Source organism: Chelonia mydas, chromosome 2, assembly GCF_015237465.2.
Source record: "Chelonia mydas isolate rCheMyd1 chromosome 2, rCheMyd1.pri.v2, whole genome shotgun sequence".
NCBI lineage: Eukaryota > Metazoa > Chordata > Testudines > Cheloniidae > Chelonia > Chelonia mydas.
This window is the reverse complement of record NC_057850.1, coordinates 103,685,419-103,706,759: the sequence shown is the minus strand read 5'-3', so window position 1 is coordinate 103,706,759 and position 21,341 is coordinate 103,685,419.

Sequence of the window (21,341 nt, the reverse complement as noted above, 5' to 3'; positions counted from 1 at the left end):
GAGAAAAAAGCTTTCGTGCTTACACAGAGATCTTCTTCAGATCGCTGGGATAGATCACGGGAGACTATGCCGGGCTGGGGAAGATGCTTAAGGAAATGGAGACTCAAGTAATCTTCAGTGGGATTCTGCCTGTCCCTAAAGGCAGAGAACAAAGGCGAGAAAGGATGATGATGATGATGATCAACAGATGGCTCAGGCAGTCGTGCTATAAGGAGGGCTTTGGGATGTTTGACCGCTGGGAGGCATTTATGGATAGAGGACTGTTCTCATGGGATGGACTCCACCAGAGTATGGAGGTTGGCACAACTCATTAAAAGAGCTTTAAACGAGGAACTATTGGGAGACCACTGGGAGATGTTCACGTAATCTCCTCCCTGATTTTAACATTGAGAGGAAGGAAAATCGAGTAAGAAAGGATACAGCAGTTGGTAGGAGAATGGTCATTAAGAGGAAGGATAGTGCTGATACCAGACAGGCAACACTGGCAGTAGAATGACTGTACCCAATCAGGCGAGGAATGTGGGCGAACCCAAGCAGCAACAGTTAAGATGTTTGTACACCAATGCAAGGAGCCTAGGTAACAAAATGGAGGAACTAGAACTACTGTGCAGGAAGTGAAACCAAATATTATAGGGATAACAGAAACATGGTGGAATAGTAGGCATGACTGGAGTACAGGCATTGAAGGGTATGTGCTGTTCAGGACAGACAGAACTAAAGGCAAAGGTGGTGGAATAGCATTGTACATTAATGATGAAGTAGACTATAAAGAAATTAGAAGTGATGGAATGGATAAGACAAAGCCTGTTAGGGCCAAAATCACTTTGGGGAAGAAAACTACTAGATGTTCCCCCGATTTAGTGCTTGGTGCATACTACAGACCACCAGGATCCAATTTGGATATGGACAGAGACCTCTTTAATGTTGTTAATGAAATAAAAACTACTGGGAATTGTTTGATTATGGGAGACTTTAACTTCCCAGATATATATATATATGGCAGGACAAGTGTTATCGATAATAGTAGGGTCTAGATTTTCCTGGATGTGATAGCTGATGGATTTCTTCACCAAATAGTTGCTGAACCAAAAAGAGGTGATGCCATTTTAGATTTGGTATTGGTGAGTAGTAAGGACCTCATAGAAGAACTAGTTGTAAAAGAAAACCTTGGTTCAAGTGATCGTTAGCTAATTCAGTTTAAACTAAATGGAAGGATAAACAAAAACAGATCTGCAGCAAGGGTCCTTGATTTCAAAGAGCTAACTTTAAAAAATGAAGGGAATTTGTGAGGGAAGAGGACTAGATTGAAGAACTCAAGGATCTGAATGTGGAGAAGGCTTGGAATTACTTTAAGTCAAAGTCGAAGAAACTATCTGAAGCCTGCATCCCAAACAAGGGGAAAAAATTAATTGGGAAGGGTTGCAGACCAAGATGGATGATCAAGCATCTCAAACGGATGATTAAGAGAAAGCAGAATGCCTACAAGGAATGGAAGATGGGATGGATCAGCAAGGAAAGCTACGTCATGGAGGTCAGAAAGTCTAAGTATAAAGTGAGAACTGCCAAAAGGGAAGTAGAGTTGGACCTTGCAAAGGGAATTAAAACCAATATTAAAAGACTCTATAGCCATATAAATAAGAAGAAAACAAGGAAAGAAGAAGTGGGACCGTTAAGCACTGAGGATGGGATGGAGATTAAAAATGATCTAGGGCTGGCCCCACAGCTAAACAAATACTTTGCCTCAGTTTTTAATGAAGAGCTTACGGGTAGTGGCAGGGAGTCTAATGGCAACGAGGCTATGGAGGTAGAAATTACCAGATCCGAGGTAGAAGTCAAACTCAAACAGCTTAATGGGACGAAATCGGGGAGCCCACATAACCTCCATCCAAGAATATTAAAGGAACTGGCATATGAAATTGCAAGCCCAATAGCAAGGATTTTTAATGAATCTATAAACTTGGGTGTCATACCCTATGACTGGAGAATTGCTAATCTTGTTCTTATCTTTAAGAAAGGGAAAAAATGTGATCCAGGAAACTACAGGCCTGTTAGTTTGACGTCAATTGTATGCAAGGTCTTGGAACAAATTTTGAAAGATAAAGTAGTTAAAGACAGAGGTGAACAGTAATTAGGATAAAATATAACATGGTTTTACAAAAGGTAGATCATGCCAGACCAACTTGATCACCTTCTTTGAAAAAATAACTGATTTGTTTAGACAGAGGATTTCAGTAAGCCATTTGATATAGTTCTACATAGGAAATTATTAGTTTAATTGGAGAAGATGAGGGTTAATATGAGAATTGAAAGGTAGATAAGGAAATGGTTAAAGGGGAGACTACAACAGGTCATACTGAAAGGTGAGCTGTCAGGCTGGAGGGAGGTTACTAGTGGAGTTCCTCAGGGATCAGTCTTGGGACCAAATCTTATTTAACATTTTTATTACTGATTTTGGCACAAAAAGTGAAAGTGTGCTAATAAAATGTGTGGATGACACAAAGTTGGGAGGTATTGCCAATACAGAGGAGGACCGGAATATCATACAAGAAGAACTGGATGACCTTGTAAACTGGAGTAATAGAAATGGGATGAAATTTAATAGTGCAAAGTGCAAGGTCATGCATTTAGGAACTAACTACAAGAATTTTTGCTATAAGATGAGAAATTATCAGTTGGATATGACAGAAGAGGAGAAAGATGTGGGTGTATTGGTTGATCACAGGATAAATCAAACTGGAACAGGTGCAGAGAAGGGCTACTAGGGTGATCCGAGGGATGGAAAACCTACCTTATGAGAGGAGACTCAAAGAGCTTAGCTTGTTTAGCCTAACCAAAAGAGAGTTGAGGGGAGGTATAATTGCTCTCTATAAATACATCAGAGGGATAAATATCAGGGACTGGAGAGGAGTTACTTAAGTTAAGTGCCCATGTAGACGCAAAAACAAATGGATATAAACTGGCCATCAACAAGTTTAGGCTTTAAATCAGGCAAAGGTTTCTAACCATTAGAAGAGTGAAGTTCTGGAACAGCCTTCCAAGGGGGGCAATGGGGCCAAAAAACCTATCTGGCTTCAAGACTGAGCTTGATAAGTTTATGGAGGGCATGGTATGATGAGATTGCCTACAATGGCATGTGGACCATTGGCGACTGCCTGTAGCAAAAATCCCCAACTGCTGGAGACAGGACACTAGATGGGGAGGGCTCTGAGTCAGTACAGCGAATTCTTTCCCAGGTATCTGCCTGGTGAGTCTTGCCTTGATGCTCAGGGTCTAATGATTATCATATTTGGGGTCTGGAAAGAATTTTCCTCTGGGTCAAATTGGCAGAGACCCGGAGGGCAGGGGGTGTTTCGCCTTCCTCTGCAGCATGGGACATGGGTCACTGGTCACTTGCAGGTTTAAACTAGTGTAAATGATGAATTCTCTGTAACTTGACATTTTTAAACCATTATATGAGGACTTCAGTAACTCTGCCAGAGGTTACGGTATTTCAGGAGTGGGTAGGTGAGGTTCTGTGGTCTGCAATGTGCAGGTCAGACTAGATGATCATGATGGTCCCTTCTGACCTTAAAGTCTATGAGGTCTGGGAAACATATTCAGTGCCACAGCTAAATACAAGACAGAACAGTTTAATTTAAAATTAAATGTAATCTTAACTTTTTCAATTCCATCTGTTCCATCTTGTGTTTAGCTGTGGCATTGAGTACGTTTCCCAGCCCTGAAGAAGAGTTCTTTGTAAGCTTGAAACCTTGTCTCTCTCACCAACAGAAGTTGGTCCAATAAAAAAATATTACCTCACCCACCTTGTTTGTGTTTTGCTGATCTTTGGTTAGTTGTTCAAGACAGCTGGATAGACGTTGCTGCAACTTTGGAATAGGGAAAGATCTGTCACTTTAAAGAACCAGAAAACATGGGGAACGGGACAAATGACCTCTGATGGACCCTGGCATGACCAGTCTGCTACTGACTGATTTAAAGATCAGATAATTTTTTAAAAAAAAAATGTAGGAACAGGAAACAAAAGGAAAATTTTAAAACCACAGTTCAAGGTGGAAGAACATGTGAAATCTGCAAAGATCTGTATTTAGGCCATACTTTTTTGGTACAGAAATGTCCTTTTTGAAAGTACATATTTATAGCCAGATACATATCCTCATTTGGTAAAAGAATTGTCCAATTCTGGACAAGTATAAATACAGAAGGCCAAAGTAAACAAATGAAGAATTCTGGTAGGTGGATCATATGGAGTATGCCATGCAATGTAAACAAATGAGATAATGAAACCAAAGGCAAAAATATATATATGCATGCACACCCACATGCATACACACCCACACAAGCAGCTGCAGTTGCTTCCACAGAAATACAAAACAGATTACAGACCAGAAAAAGAGACCTCAGGGGATGAGAGGTGATCAAAGTATTAGATTAAACCATGTGCACAGAATATGCAGATAATAAAAAAAGGCAAAGAAGATTTTGAAATGTGCAATATAGGAAAGCATTAAGGATCCAGACAGAATAAAACACTGTATGTGAAACACTATAGGCAGTTCATGTTATGACATCAGTGTTGTTAGAGCAAATTACAAGAGCAGCTTGTTGTATGTAATCTTAGCTTTTTAAATATATTAGTGTATTATTTCTTATTATGCAACCTTTGGAAATAATCCAATTTCTTTTCAACATCAGTCCTCTTCTCCTTCCCTTGAGCATATGTGATGACAAAGCAGTCACAGTATCAAGCCTGTACTAAAACAAAAATAATCATGGCCCGATTATCCCCACAAGGAGAATAGTGTAAAGTGAATCCTCCACACACACATCTATGCACCTCAGAGGCGTTTTGCGGGCAGCAGGAGTGGGAGACTCAACCACACCCGTGGCAATGCACTTCTAGCTCAGGATGTACTCTTCTAATACATCTTGGTGGACTGAAAGGAATGAACCCCTTGGTGGTCTTCCACTTCTTATCGTTGCTCCTATATTTTTATCCAAATAGATGTATAGCCATGCAAATCAGTATGCAGAACGTTTCATAACTCTGTCCTGTGAGCAATTTTTTGTTGAGACATTTCATGGCATGGGGGAAGAACATTTGTTTTGATGATGATTTTCAACTTCTCTAAAACCTAAGTTGCAGTCAGTTCACCTGCACAGAATAACTGAAAGAGACAATACTTAAGAGATTTATTCCATGCAAAAACAGCCTCCTTGCATTAATCCAACATTAAGTTTGTGAAGTCAAGCACATTAAAGTCAGGAAATACAGTGTGAAGGTTGAAAGCTCCACCTTAATTCTGTAATCGTGGGCTAGTGTTCTCTCATAAAGCATTTATTAATTAGCATAATACAATACTAACTTCCCAAGGTAAAATCCTGTTTCTCTGCACACAAAACCTAATAAAAAACTAAAACAGAGACACTGTTGGAGGGGAATGGAATCTTCTTCCCAACCCTGGGGCAGGGCATAGGGTAATTGCGGATTCTGCAGTCACTGCCCATCAGGAAGCTGGGATTCAAGAATCTGAACATTCCCAGAACCATTGAGCATGCTCTACCTCTCCCCAGGCCAATCCACATACAGCTCTATGTCTCTCAGGGACCTACAGAGTCCACTATGTGGCCTTTTTCCTAAACACTTGTGATGGGGTGTACTTCCTACACTGGCCATGAAAAAGCTGAAGTGGGCCAGGTGGGCCAAATCAGCCAATTAAGCTACAAACCAGGGAGATTTGGGGTGTGGTGGGAGATAATTAGAAGGAAGCTCACCTGTGAAGGAACAAATGGGGCTTCTATAAAGCCAGGAAGCTGGCAATGGTGGGGACCGGAGGAAGCCTGCAGTCTCTCTGATGTAAGGAAGAAAGAAGGGGGATAAGAACCCATGAGAAAGGGTTTACCTAGTAGGCCTAAGAGAGAGGTAGTCCAGGGAAGAGAGCAGTAAGGTTGGTGAGGACCCAGACCGTAACTGCTTGCTATAGGGCCCTAGATTGGAACCCAGTGCAGAGGGCAGACTTGGCATCCACTGCAGAGTGGTACTGCTTGGGGGCAATGGATGGGAAGACTGAGTCACTGCAGGATTGACATAGTCAGGGCAGCGGGCATGAGGACTGCCTGACGCTGCTTGTGTAGAGAGACTTGGAAAGACTCCCCCGGAAGGGGAAACACAGTGTGACCTGGCCGGAGGGCCAAGTCACGAAGCAGCTGTACTGCGACTCTGTGAATGGGAGAAGAGTGCAATGGTGGAAGAGAAGAGAGGGGACATTGAACTGAGCAGATCTAATTGCCAGAATTGCCAGAAGGGGGCGCCATCCAGCAGCAAGTACATCCTGACAATACCTCAACCCAGTGTAAATGTGGTGTTACTGCTCAGTCTTGGACCTTCCACAGCTACTGGATTTGGCTCCAAATATAATGGAGAAATTAAAACAAAACTGCCTGATTGTTTAACATTTGCTTATTCCTGCAGGTATCATCTTTGACACAGTGAAGAATATGGCCATTTAATAAAGTATGAAAAGTGTATTGGCCTCTTGTTGTGCACTGCAATGTTACTGAATTTCAGTCAAGCCCCATGGGAAAGACTTGTGTGTGATCCTGAAACTGTGTCACGGTCATTTCAAGTTGCTTCTGTACACAGCACACTTGTTTCTGGCACAAACGCTGTTGACCAACAGAGTAAGGTATTTGCTGGACATGTGAGGAACAATGCAGAAAGAAAAGTTAAAGCACCTGGCTGAGTCTCAGGAGATCTAAATTCAAATCACAACTCTGCCACACACTGAGTACATCATTTTGAACAGAAACTTCCTATGCCTCAGTTTAGTCATCTAAAATGGGGCTAAACACCTCCCAAAGGGATCAAAACAATACATCCATTCTACGTTTACCGATCTCCAGTTCAAAGACACTATGCTTTCTCTCTGGAGCAGACGGATCTAGACTGCTACAGAAAGTTTCTCTTAGACACTGATGTCAACTACACGTCACTGAGGATTACTGAGAACATAAAGTCCCTTTTATTGACATTAGGCTTCAGATGAGAAAAAAAGAAAAGCACAGAAGTGTCTGTACAAGCAAAAATAAAGAAAACACCCATCACACCTTGAAAACACCCAGCAAGGAGGACAGGAAAGAGCATCTATCTCTTGATCTTATTCTCACACTACATTTTTAATTGCAGAAATGAAAGAAATGCCCTTTCACAGGGAAGAAAACAAGACTACACATGAATAGAAACCTACCCAATTACAGCCCACTAATATGATATCAGGCAACCGCAGAAGAGTTATTAAAGAAGCCAAAAAACATATTAGGGTGAACTAAGGTCACCTCAGCTGTGACAGTGTGCATGGCTAGTTGGACAGGTAGTCAGCCTCCAGAGAGAATGAGAATGAGCACAGAATACAAAATAATGAGCTGTTCAGCTTTCAGGTGCTCTGGGGAAAAGGGCTTTTTGTTAACAATCAAAATTTGAGTATTTTTTTAAGCTTTTGCAAGTGCAGCAAAGCGCTGCATTTCCAAAATGCTTTTTCACCCAAGATTCATCAATCATTCTGTGGGCAGACAAGCCATGAAAACTTAAAAATGAATAATTGATTATTTTACAATCGGAGGCAATAGAGTCATTTTAGAATTTCACATGGACAGCATCATGATCTTAGATGGCACAAATGGCTAGAAAACCCCAGCTTCTCCAGCAGTTGGAGTCTTTATTGACTTGTTCCATTTTTAGGTAGATGAAACAAAGATGAATTCTTGAAGTGAGCTGTTGCCAAGTCTATGAGAAGTTCCTGCTCTGAGACAATCTGAACTAAGTTATGGCAGCCTCTAAATAGGGGCACTAGGAAGGAGAGGAAAGAGGGTGCCTCCTTCCCACTCCTATAACAGAGGCAACCAAATTACTGCTGCCTGCCCTCCAGAGGCTTAATGCGTGAATGCTCTGCAGCCAACAACACTGCCTCTAGTGCACACCACTCCAAAGAGATTACCTCTAGGTGAAGGTTGGGTATACGCCCCTCTGGTGCACCAGCAAGCACCTGCAGGACTGTACTGGCGTGACACTGCACAACTAATGAAGCCAGATTTCCTAATTGGTGCAACATGAAATATGGAGGAAAAAATCTGCCACATACATCGCCCATGCTGTGCACAATGGGAGTTGTGTGTACAGACAATAGGGCAGCAATAATGAACCAAGTTTTGCTCTCCTCCTATAGAAAGAAAACCCAGCCATTACTTCACCATTGTAAGGTTCTTCCAGTTGTATAGGACTTTAGTATTTAGCATAAAAGTGAGCTATTTCCTATTCACAAATATCTGGGGACTGGTCTAGACTAGAAACTTTTACTAGTATATTAAGGCTGCTTAGGGATGTGATTTTGGTCACATTTTTATTCTGAGAAAAGCCCTTGTGTAGACGCAGGCCAAAAAAAAAAAGTCATTTTGCCGATATGGCTTCTTTCCTTTGGGGAACTGGCATAAGCTATCCTGGCAAAAGCACTTTCATACCAGTATAAACTGTGACTGTAGTAGCAGGATTTGATGTTAAAGCTATACCAGCAAACCTTTTCTAGTACAGACCTGACCTGAGGTGACGCCAGACAACAAAGTATTTGATCAGGTAAGTCACTGAACTGGCAACTTACAGAATAAAAGTCACACGGCTACAAGTACCATGCACTGAAGAGGACTATTCTGACAACCATCTACAGTATCCTTTCCTAGAATGGCAGCCACTCGAGTCCCACCATTTCCAGTTTCCCATATCTTTCTACTTGTGTTCACTTTTCATTATGATCATCATCTCCCTGGGAGTGCCACACTGAGAATGACAAAGATGCTGTGGAATGTAGTAGCATGACTTTTAGTTCCCTGGCTTGTTACTGAATCTGTGGTTTTCTCACGGGACTGCATAAAAGTTGTTAGCTAGGAAGAGGCGGAGAGACCCTTTAGTTCTAAAAGCTTGATTTTAAATGCAGTTGTTACATCCCTTTAAAAGAGACTCGCTCTACCATTTAGAAGCTTCTCATTATTTGTATGGCCCAATCACAAAGGGCTTGATCCTGCAAACACAAGTATATGAATAACTTTAGCTAAGTGAGTAGCCCTCTTGGAGTTAATGTGGCTTTTCACATGCTGGATTGCTTGCAGGATCAGGATCATAGTTGTTCCACATGCAGAATTTCCATTCTCTGAATACCTGCATATGGCACTCATAATGTCTGAGCAACTCACTGAGTTCCATTCACAGATCAGCTGTGGGATAGAACTCAGATAAAGTTGTGGGGGTGGGAATCATATAAATCATAGAAATCTAGCACTGGAAGGAACCTTGATAGATCATCAAGTCCAATCACCTGCACTGAAGCAGGACTAAGTATTATCTGAACCATCATTGACAGGTATTTTTCTAACCTGTTCTTAAAAACCTCCAATGTCAGAGATTCCACAACCTCCCTAGCTAATTTGTTCCAGTGCTTAACTACCCATACAAGTTAGGCAGTTTTTCCTAATGTCTAACCTAAATCTCCCTTGCTGCAATTTAAGCCCATTGCTTTTTGTCTCATCCTCAGTGATTAAAGAGAACAATTTAGCACGCTCATCTTTATCACAAACTTTTATGTACTTGAAGATCATTATGTCCCCACTCAGTTTTCTATTCTCAGTCTCCCAGGTTTTTTCAATCTTTCCTCATAGGTCATGTTTCTTTACTCATATTTGTTGTTCTCTGGACTTTCTCCAGTTTGTCCTTCCTGAAGTGTGGTGCCCAGTACCGTACACAGTACTGCAGTTGAGGCTTCATCATTGCTCGGTACAGTAGAAGAATTACTTCTCGTGTCTTGATTACAACACTCCATCTAATACATCCCAGAATGATGTTCACTTTTTTTTTTCTGCAACAGTATTGCATTGTGGAGTCATTTAATTTGTGATCCAGAAGAGCACTCCTTCCTAAGCAATCATTCCCCATTTTGTATTTGTGCAATTGGTTATTCCTCCCCAAATATAGCACTTTGCACTTGTCCTTATTGAATTTCATCCTATTTATTTTAGACCATTTCATCAAAATCATTTTGAACTCTAATCCTGTCCTCCAAAGCCCTTACAATCCCCCTCATCTTGGTATCAACTGCATATTTTATAAGTGTACTGTCTATGCCAGTATCTAAATACTTTATGAAGATACTGACTAGAACAGACCCAGGACAGCTCTCTGCAGGACCTCCCTCAAGATGCCCTTCCAGCTTCACTGTGAATCATTGGAAAAGCATACTCCCAGAGACATTATCAATCAGTTGTGCATCCATATTTTAGTAGGTTCATCTAGGCTATATTTCCCTATTTCATTAATGAAAAGGTCATGTGAGACTATCACAAGCCTTACTGAAGTCGAGATATATGACATCTGCTGCTTTCCTCCTATTCACAAGGCTTGTTACCCTGTCAGAAAAGAATATGAGGTTGGTTTGACATGACTGGAATATTGGTATAGAAGGATACTGCTTGGTCAGGAAGGACAGGCAGGGGGAAAAGGGAGGAGGTGTTGCCTTATATATTAAAAATGTATACACTTGGACTGAGGTTGAGATAGAAATAAGAGACAGACTTGTTGAAAATCTCTGGATAAGGATAAAAGGGGTAAAAAACCAAGGGTGATGTCATGGTAGAGGTCTACTACAAACCACCAAACCAGGAAGAAGAGGTGGATGAGATTTTTTTTAAACAACTAACAAAATCATCCAAAGCACAGGACTTGGTGGTGATGGGGGACTTCAACTACCCAGATATCTGTTGGGAAAATAACAGAGCAGGGCACAGATTATCCAACAAGTTCTTGGAATGTATTATAGACTTTTTTTTTATTTCAGAAGGTGGAGAAAGCTACTGGGGGGAGGCTGTTTTAGATTTGATTTTGAGAAATAGGGAAGAACTGGTTGAGAATTTGAAAGTGGAAGGCAACTTGAGTGAAAGTGATCATGAAATGATAGAGTTCATGATTCTAAGGAATGGCAGAAGGGAGAACAGCACAATAAAGATAATGGATTTCAAGAAGGCAGACTTTAGCAAACTCAGGGAGTTGGTAGGTAAAATCCCATGGGAAGCAAGTCTAAGGGGAAAAACAAGGGGGAAAACAATTGAAGACAGTTGGCAGTTTTTCAAAGAGATATTATTAAGGGCACAAGAGCAAACTATCCCACTGTGTAGGAAAGATAGGAAGTATGGCAAGAGACCACCCTGTCTTAACCAGGAGATATTCAATGATCTAAAAATCAAGAAAGAGTTCTACAAAAAGTGGAAACTCAGACAAATTACAAAGGATGAATATAAACAAATAACACAAGTATGTAGGGACAAAATTAGAAAAGCCAAGGCACAAAATGAGATCACACTAGCTAGGGACATAAAAGGAAACAAGAAAACATTCTACAAATACATTAGAAGCAAGAGGAAGACCAAGCACAGAGTAGGCCCATTACTCAATGAGGGGGGAAAGGCAATAACAGAAAATGTGGAAATGGCAGAGATGCTTAACGACTTCTTTATTTCGGTTTTAACCAAGAAGGTTGGTGGCGATAGGACGTCTACCATAGTGAATGCCGGTGAAAATGAGGTAGGATCAGAGTCTAAAATAGGGAAAGAACAAGTCAAAAATTACTTAGAAAAGTTAGATGTCTTCAAATCATTAGGGCCTGATGAAATGCATCCTAGAATACTCAAGGAGCTGACTGAGGAGATATCTGAGCCATTAGCAATTATCTTTGAAAAGTCATGGAAGGCAGGAGACATTCCAGAAGACTGTAAAAGGGCAAATATAGTACCTATCTATAAAAAGAGAAATAAGGACAACCCAGGAAATTACAGACCAGACAGCTTAACTTCTGTACCCAGAAAGATAATGAAGCAAATAATTAAGCAATCAATTTGCAAACACCTAGAAGATAATAAGGTGATAAATAACAGTCATCATGGATTTGTCAAGAACAAAGTGTGTCAAACCAACCTGATAGCTTTCTTTGACAGGGTAACAAGCCTTATGGATAGGAGGGAAGCAGTAGATGTGGTATATCTTGACTTTAGTAAGGCTTTTGATACTGTGTCACATGACCTTCTCATAAACAAACTAGGGAAATGCAACCTAGATGGAGCTACTATAAGGTGGGTGCATAACTGGTTGGAAAATCATTCCCAGAGAGTAGTTATCAGTGGTTCATAGTCAAACTGGAAGGACATAACAAGTGGGGTCCCGTAGGGATCAGTTCTGGGTCCGGTTCTGTTCAATATCTTCATCAATGATTTAGATAATGGCATAAAGAGTACACTTATAAAGTTTGGGGATGATACCAAGTTGGGAGGGGTTGCAAGTGCTTTGGAGGATAGGATTAAAATTCAAAAAGATCTGGACAAATTGGAGAAATGGTCTGAAGTAAATAGGATGAAATTCAATAAGGACAAATGCAAAGTACTCCATTTAGGAAGGAACAATCAGTTGCACACATACAAAATGGGAAATGACTGCACAGGAAGAAGTACTGCGGAAAGGGATCTGGGGGCCATAGTGGATCACAAGCTAAATCTGAGTCAACAGTGTAATGCTGTTGCAAAAAAAGCAAACATCATTCTGGCTTGTATTAGCAGGAGTATTGTAAGCAAGACACGAGAAGTAATTCTTCTGCTCTACTCTGCACTGATTAGGCCTCAACTGGAGTATTGTGTCCAGTTCTGGGTGCCACATTTCAGGAAAGACGTGGACAAATTGGAGAAAGTCCAGAGATGAGCAACAAAAATGATTAAAGGTCTAGAAAACATGACCTATGAGGGAAGATTGGAAAAGTTGAGTTTGTTTAGTCTGGAGAAGAGAAGACTGAGAGGGGACATGATAACAGTTTTCAAGTATATAAAAGGTTGTTATAAGGCAGAGGGAGAAAAATTGTTTTTCTTAACCTCTGAGGATAGGACAAGAAGCAATGGGCTTAAATTGCAGCAAGGGCGGTTTAGGTTAGACATCAGGAAAAACTTTCTGTCAGAGTGGTTAAGCACTGGAATAAATTGCCTAGGGAGGTTGTGGAATCTCCATCATGGGGATATTTAACAGTAGGTTGGACAAGCACATGTCAGGAATGGTCTAGATAATACTTAGTCCTGCCTTGAGTGCAGGGGACTGGACTAGATAACCTCTCGACATACCTTCCAGTTCTATGATTCTATGTTGACTGTTACTTATCACCTTATCTTCTTGGGTAGCAATGACTACTTCTGTTCCAATCAGAGTCAGTGGCTACTTCAGTGTGAGCAGGATTGGGCTCAAAGTGAATTTAGGGGCCAACCTAAAGTCCACTGAAATCAATGGAAAGATCCCTGATGGACTTCAATAGACACTAAGACCCCAAAACACTGCAAAGAGTGAAAAAACACTTTTCAAAAGTCTCTGATGCACAATGCCCACCACTAATGAAATAAATACTCCCCTCCCAACCCCCCCAAAAAAGCCTGAAATTAGAGCTGGTCAAAAAACCCAGTAAGTATATTCCACAAAACAAGTTTGAAAATATGAAGAATTCTCATTGCATTTGAACTTTCTCAAATTCTGATGAAAAGAAGTTTTTATGAGAGAAGGACAAAACAAAACAAACCACCACCACACAAAACATACTTCCCCCTTTTTCCAGTGGTGAGGAAGGAAAACAAAAGAAAGCTAGAGTCCCCCCCAAAACTAAAAGAAATTTAAGGGGAAAAAATGAAGACTTCACTGAAAATGTCTAACAAAACTAACTCATTTTATCATAAAAAAAATTATTTTGTCAAAGGCATTTTCTATTAAAAAATAAATTTGGCTATGTCCTAACAGATAAAGGACAACATCAGGTATTAGTGTGTGTTAGATACAGACCACCAAATCAGTTTTTTTTAATAGGGTGACTGACTTCTTACACGTCTATCAATAATGTGTCGTGGGCGGGAGAGGGGGGTGGTGAGACCATGGGGAACTTCAAGTCGAGCGATATATTCTGAACACCCATCATGCTACCAGTACTAAATCATTCTTGGCATTTCTAAATATTATAGATGGCAATTTCCTAACCCCAAAAGTGTTGCATCCACCTCATCTTGACAGATAAAGAGGAACTGATAACAGAACTAAACATTAATGGTAGCTTAGGCACAAGTGATCATGACTTGATCACATTTATAATGTGCAAACTGAATAAAAGTCCAGACCATAATATATATATACTTGGCGCTTTAAAAGGGCTAGTTTCACAAAGCTGAAAAGAATTATGAGCCAAATTAGCTGGGAGGAAGAATTTAATCAGAGAGATGTGAATGCTACTTGGGATTTGTTTAAGAATACTTTACTATATGCCCAAAAAGCCACCATCACACATTCAAGGAAGGCCATATTAGTTAAAATATCAACCTGGTTTAGAGGGGAAGTGAACACAGCTATAAAATATTTTTATATATATAAACAAATGGAGGAAAGGGGAAGTTGATAATAATATAAATCAGAAGCCAGGCATTGTAGAAAATTTACAAGGAAAGCAAAGGGATACAAGGAGAACTCTCTGGCCAGCAGAGTTTAGGACAACAAGGAGGAAGTTTTTTAAGTATATTAAGAACAAAAAGAATCCCAGAAATGGTATTAGTCCATTGCTAAATGGAAATGTCAGAATTAATAATAATGCAGAAGAGGCAGAAGTGATCAGCAAATATTTCTGTTGTGGCGGGGAGGACAAATGTTGTGCTGCCATGTGTTAATAACACTCTTTCAGTTCATGGCTCTACGCTATTTAACATTTTGCTCAATGACCTGGAAGAAAACAAAATCAATACTGATAAGATCTGCAGATGACACAAAGATTAGGGGGAGTAGTAAATAATGAAGAGGACAGATCACTGATACAGAGTGATCTGGACCACTTGGTAAGCTGGGCACAAGCAAACAATATGCATTTTACTACAGATAAATGCAAACATATACACCTAAGAACAAAGCATGTAGGCCATAATTACAGGATGGGAGACTCTATCCTGGGAAGCAGTGACTCAAAAATATTTTGGGATCATCATGGATAATCAGTTGAATACAAGCTCCTATTTGTGGCCAAAAGGGCTAATGTGATCCTTGGATGCATAAACAGAAGAATCTCAAGTAGGAGTAGAGACCTTATTTAACCACTGAGTTGGTGTGGGTGCAACCGCTGCTGGAATATTGTGTCCAGTTGTGATGTCCGCAATTAGAGAAGGATGTTGATAATTTGGAGAGGGTTCAGAGAAGAGCCACAAGAATGATTACAGGATTAGAAAACAAGTCTTTTATAGTGATAGACTCAAGGAGCTCAGTCTATTTAGATTAAAGAAAAGGGTAAGGGGTAATTTGATTATAAACTGTAAGTACCTACATAGGGAACGAATATTTGATAAAGGGCTCTTCAATCTAGCAGAGAAAGGTATAACATGAGCCAGTCACTGGAAGTTAAAATCAGGCAAAGTCAGATTGAAAATAAAGCATACATTTTTGACAGTGAGAATAACTATTGGAACAATTTACATCAAGGGTTGTAGTGGATTCACCATCACTGACAATTTTTAAATCAATTTAAATTTCTAAAATATATTATCTAGAAATTATTTTGGGGGAGTGCTGTGGCTTGTGTTATACAGGAGGTCAGACTAGATGATCACAGTCGTCCCTTCTGGCCTTGGAATCTATGAAGCATAACCAGCTCTACCTAAAGTTTATAAAGAATAGGAGTCAGGTCCAAAAATCCAAATCACTATCAAAAACCTACGCTAGCACCAAGAAAGCCAAATAGATTTTTTGTGTTTACACTTTTGAGTAAGTAGGTAGCACAATCTGAGCTTGAGTGACATCTTCAAAATGTAGAAAAATATTAACAGAGTGAAAAGAGATTACAAATGGGATAGCCAACATTTATTCCTGCTGTAAGGAACCTCACACTTTATTTACGCATACAAATGAGAGCTACTAAAAGGATGATTTACAGTTAAATTGGGAGGAAGAAAAAGTTAAAAAGCCTCCTGAGAAAGGATTTGGATCATTATACACTGTAGGTGGCCCTAGAAGACAGACAGTGCAGATAAGTAAATGCACGTCAAATAACATGATGAATATAGGAGGACTTATCACAGTGTCATTGACTGAAACACCAATCTTCAGAGATGTGCTCTTAGAGGAGATAAGTGACAATATCCTATCAGATGGGCCAGTGGCAGAAAAATGTTTCCACTTTTAAGTGGTCTGATGGTACCTGAATTTTGGCCAGATACCCACGAAAAATCACTATTAAGAGCACAGTGGCAATAACAGTGGTCAGAATACTGGAGTATATACATTAAATGGACTATAAAACATAGGGAGTGTCAACATATCAGTGCTAAGACCTCACATATGGTGACTAGAGCTGGGGTGAGTAATTCATGAATAATTTAGCCTCTTTCTGTTTGCAAAATATCAACAAGCAGGATCACGATTTCCTCACATTTACTTTATTCATCATTTGAAGTGACAAAAATTTGTTATTGCAATTTAGGTCTATAGATGGATCACAATCATTTCTCTGCATGTATTCAATATCCAGTGGTGATTAGATGGGATTATCTTCCTAAATTAGGTCTTTCTTTGGGTTCTTTGACTGGATAAGTGTGTGAGCAATTCTACCAAATACTTGTAGATGTAGCTCAAAATTAACTAATTTTTCATGAATGTTTGTGGTAATAAAACTAGATAACACTAATATGTTGATAATCAACATTAAAATAGGCACTAGAACAGCAAATCCAAATTCATATATAGATTACAGCAAATAGTTGCAGAAAAAATTAGTGTTAGCATATCTATAATGCTGATAGAGATTACCATAATAAAGGTAACAGCGCTCTCCTTGAATAGGAATTAATAGCACAAACATTGGGGTACAGTAATTCCTCACTTAAAGTCGTCCCAGTTAACGTCGTTACGTTGCTGATCAATTAGGGAACATGCTCGTTTAAAGTTGTGCAGTGCTCCCTTATAACATTGTTTGGCAGCCGCTTTGTCCACTGCTTGCAGGAAGAGCAGCCCATTGCAGCTAGCTGGTAGGGGCTTGGAACCAGGGTGGACCGGCAGCCGCCCCTCCCCCCATCAGCTCGCCTAAGTTCCCTGTGCAGCAGCCGCCCAGCAGGCTATCAATTGCCGAGCAGTTCAGCTGTCCCTCCCCACACTGCCATGTGCTGCTCCTGCCCTCTGCCTTGGAGTTGCTCCAGGGAACCTCCCGTTTGCTGTGTCAGGAGCGGGGGGGAGAGGGGTGCTAATGTCAGGGTGTCCTCCTGCCCCCCGCTTCTGTACCCATCTCCACAGAGTGGGGGGGGACCCGACAGGGCTCAGGACGGAGGGAGCTTGCTTGCAGCAGCTGCTGTCTCAACTTGCTGATCTACTTAAAAAGGCAGTGTGTACTTAGAGTGGGGTCAGCGTACTTAAAGGAGCAATGCGCATCTCTCTCTCATACACAGAGTGTGTCTCTCTCTCTGCCATGCTGTCTCCCCTCCCTCCATTCGTGCTGCCTTGTAGAGTGAGGCAACATTAACAACAATGTGTTAATCCTTGAGGGCTCAGCGAGTGCTAGTTCATCATTTAGCAGGGCTCAGTGAGTGCTAGTTCATCATCTAAGGCATTCCCTGGGAAATATCCCACCCTCTTCCACCCTCTAACTCCATCACCTCAACCAAGCTTCACAATCATCATTGCTGTGTACAGTATTAAATTGTTTGTTTAAAACTTATACTGTGTATATGTGTATACACATACACACACAGGTATATAAAAAATATATAGTCTTTTGTCTGGAAAAAATTTCCCTGGAACTTAACCCCCCCCCGCACCCCCATTTACATTAATTCTTATGGGAAAATTGGATTCGCTTAACATCATTTCGCTTAAAGTAGCATTTTTCAGGAACATAACAATAACATTAAGCAAGGAATAACTGTATTTGGAACTCTGTTTAAGAACCTAAACATTGGATAATATTTTCCATACACATTTCTAATATTTTTATGGAAAGAGATAGATGCCATGTTATTAACCTAAAATTGAAGTTTTCAAAATTATAGAAAAGGGTCAGATAAAACCTGTCCATATTCAGACAAATGATAGCAAAGGAAACACTTGGGCAAACATGTTATTTCATGGTAAGTGTGATCAAGATATGTACAATTATGGAAAAAACATTTTGCAGCTACCCCCTGTTGATGAATCAGGATGAGGGAAGAGTTTAAAATTCAGATTTGGATTTAGTCAGTAAGAGGTAAAATAAGAAAAGGTGAATATGGCAACCAGTAAAGAGAGAGGATTTCATTTACATCGATTATTTAGTTTAGTTTAGTAGCGATCCTGGGGGCCTGTTGGATTTACGGAAGCATCATCCGGCTGCCCTATGGGCCACAGAACTGCCAGGAATCTCCATAGTGCAGAGACATGCACTCAGCATACCACTCCCCCATCTCAGCCCCACCCCCTACACCAGGGTTTGTGAAGAGGGTCATTGGAAGGCAGTTTTCCAGCATCTTCTACAATGCCTATGCTGGGAGAACCCTTCCCCAGCTGAATCTGGAAGTTTCCGAATCCCTTTATGCCACTCTGCTCATTCACCTGGAATGAAGGTGTCAGAGCAGAGGTGAAGATTTTACCAATTAGCATTATTTTTCTGTTTTTGAAAAAAGGAAAAAGTTAGATGATTAGAGATTAAATAAAAGACTACATGTATCTGTGTTAGTACACATTGATATTGCTGAAAGTTACCAGCGCGTTATCTAATAACCACAACCCTCCTGGTACCCAAGAAAGAACATATCTGTTTTAGCTATTTGGACTTTTTACTCATGAAAAGTCAGGATGAACGAAAGTTAAATAGCAAACATCTGATGCAGAAGGACTTAGTAATCTTTAGTAAATTTAATTCATTCTTATGCCGCCTACACTCCTAGTTATTTCACTTGTTCTAAAAAGGCCTTATGTGACGAGACAGAGGTGACAAATGCATAATACGCAAGAGATATTTCAGATGTGTCATGGCATATAGGGAATAAATGTACTATGATACAGAACTGCAGCTACATTCACAATCATACTGTCACCTGATCTGTGATGCCTAAGCCATGAGATATTTAAAGAACCATCAGTCATAAGCATATACAGTTACAAAATATGTAACCACAAAACAGAGTAACAAAGATGGCTTCATTCAGAGTAGCAGCCGTGTTAGTCTGTATCCACAAAGAGAAAAGGAGTACTTGTGGCACCTTAGAGACGAACAAATTTATTTGAGCATAAGCTTTCGTGAGCTGTAGCTGTAATTTGTTCGTCTCTAAGGTGCCACAAGTCCTCCTTTTCTTTTTAAAGATGTCTTGAGTTAGCCATAACATTTTATATTACAGCCTAATATACTGACTAGAGCATTACAGAGATAGGAGGATACAAATTCATAGTCAAACACTGAATTCTCCTAAAACGGGCACGCATATGACGTTAAATATTTTTGTGCTGATCTACTCTGAATATTTAGTGTTTAAAATCCCTTAAAATCTTACTTGGACAGGAAGGAGGTTTGGGTTGCAATATACCATAAACATGTTATCTCGGAGAGCACTTGCTTTTACATTGTCTGAAGGATGTATACCCATTTCTCAAATTAGTCAATTTATTCATTTCTGGGTTTCACATTTGAAATGGAACTGGCGCATGCCACTGCTACAAACCTGCACAGTAGTACACCCAGTAGTACACTGGTGCAATATGTCAGTAGAGGAACATCAACACCTATGAGACTATTAAAGTGTAAAAAGAATTATTAGAAAGTGAAGACACAAGAGTCATGAAGGTTACTCATCCCAACCAAAGGGCAGAACATTATAAGTCATCAAGAAAATAGAAGTTGGATGTACACAGGCTTATTTCTTTGCTCCCTCATTTGAAAGTCATCTTGTCTTAAGTTCAGAAAAGAAAACAACATGAGCCCTGTGAAACAGGAAGGAAGGGTCTGGATACGCAGTCTTTTCCAAACTGGCTTATTTTGTATCTGTGGGAAAGGGACTAATACCTTAAAAAACTTGAGATCTTTACCAATGAAGGGAATATGAAATTATTCCTCCAGGTTATAACCAATGAAAGCATCAATTTTTATATGAGCTGATCTATAAATAGATCAGCACATTCCGTACGGACATGATGTACGGGCTAAAAATAAACAGCTGTAGCTGGCTAGGAAGCAAGACTATGGAGACAAAAATTGGGGCCACTCAAGACGTAATTAGGTGCTGTCTGGGGAAAACATTGTATTAATAAAAGTTAGATTCCATCTTCCACATAGTCTTTTCTTGTGCCCTGACGGTTCTTCAATGCTAAATGTACTACTGAAGGAGGCAGCCGGGTAGGGCTATCTGGTAAAGTTCCTAATGCTGCTGATGGCAGAAGATTACTTTGGACTGTTGTTATGCTGTAATAAAGCTATCCGTCTATGATGGACATGAAATGCTCCTAAGTATAATTCGATTCTTCTGCTATCTGAAATTCCTGCAATATTACCAGCCTTTGGCAGGAGGCAAGAGAAAATAAATCCCATTCTGACCAAGAAATGCCAAAGAACCCTTAGGCAATAACACAAACGAGAGGGAGAGAGAGAAACACAATGAAATACACTCTAAAATTGGTTAGAGTGTGTTTTCTGAACGAGGGGAGCTAAAATGATGAAATGCAGATTTGTATTTTCACTGACCATGTTGACATTGCAATATATTGGAGAGTTCTTGCCATGCTGTGCATCAGTCTTGTGTTTAGAGATCAGATGGCAAAGCTTTTATCACCCATAGCCTGATTAAAAATCAGTTCCTATGGTGATTCCAAATGTTAACTGAGGAGGTTCTCTGAATCTATAATTTACCAGAGGCATTCTTTCTTGTAATTTATATACATTTCCATACGACCCACCTACATGCAACAACACTGAATTCAATTACAAAAGAAAAGATCTCAAGGATCAGAGAATGTAATTTCCAAGTTAGCTTTCATATGGTGAACAGATTAATGGTTATACTGAAAGGTCTTGCATTATCTGCACAGGGAAGAGTAGGCATAGCACTACCACAAGAAACCAACCTGCTTATGGAAAACAAGTGCACAAGAGAAAAACAAACTGTCTTTGTTGATTAACATGATCCTGTTAGCACACACAAAAATGTGCAGAGATGGAATATTTGTGAATGCCATTGCCAAAATATGGCCAAGGCAGTTTATGCAACCAAACATTTTCAGTAACATCTTAGCCTACAAATAAGCACTAGAA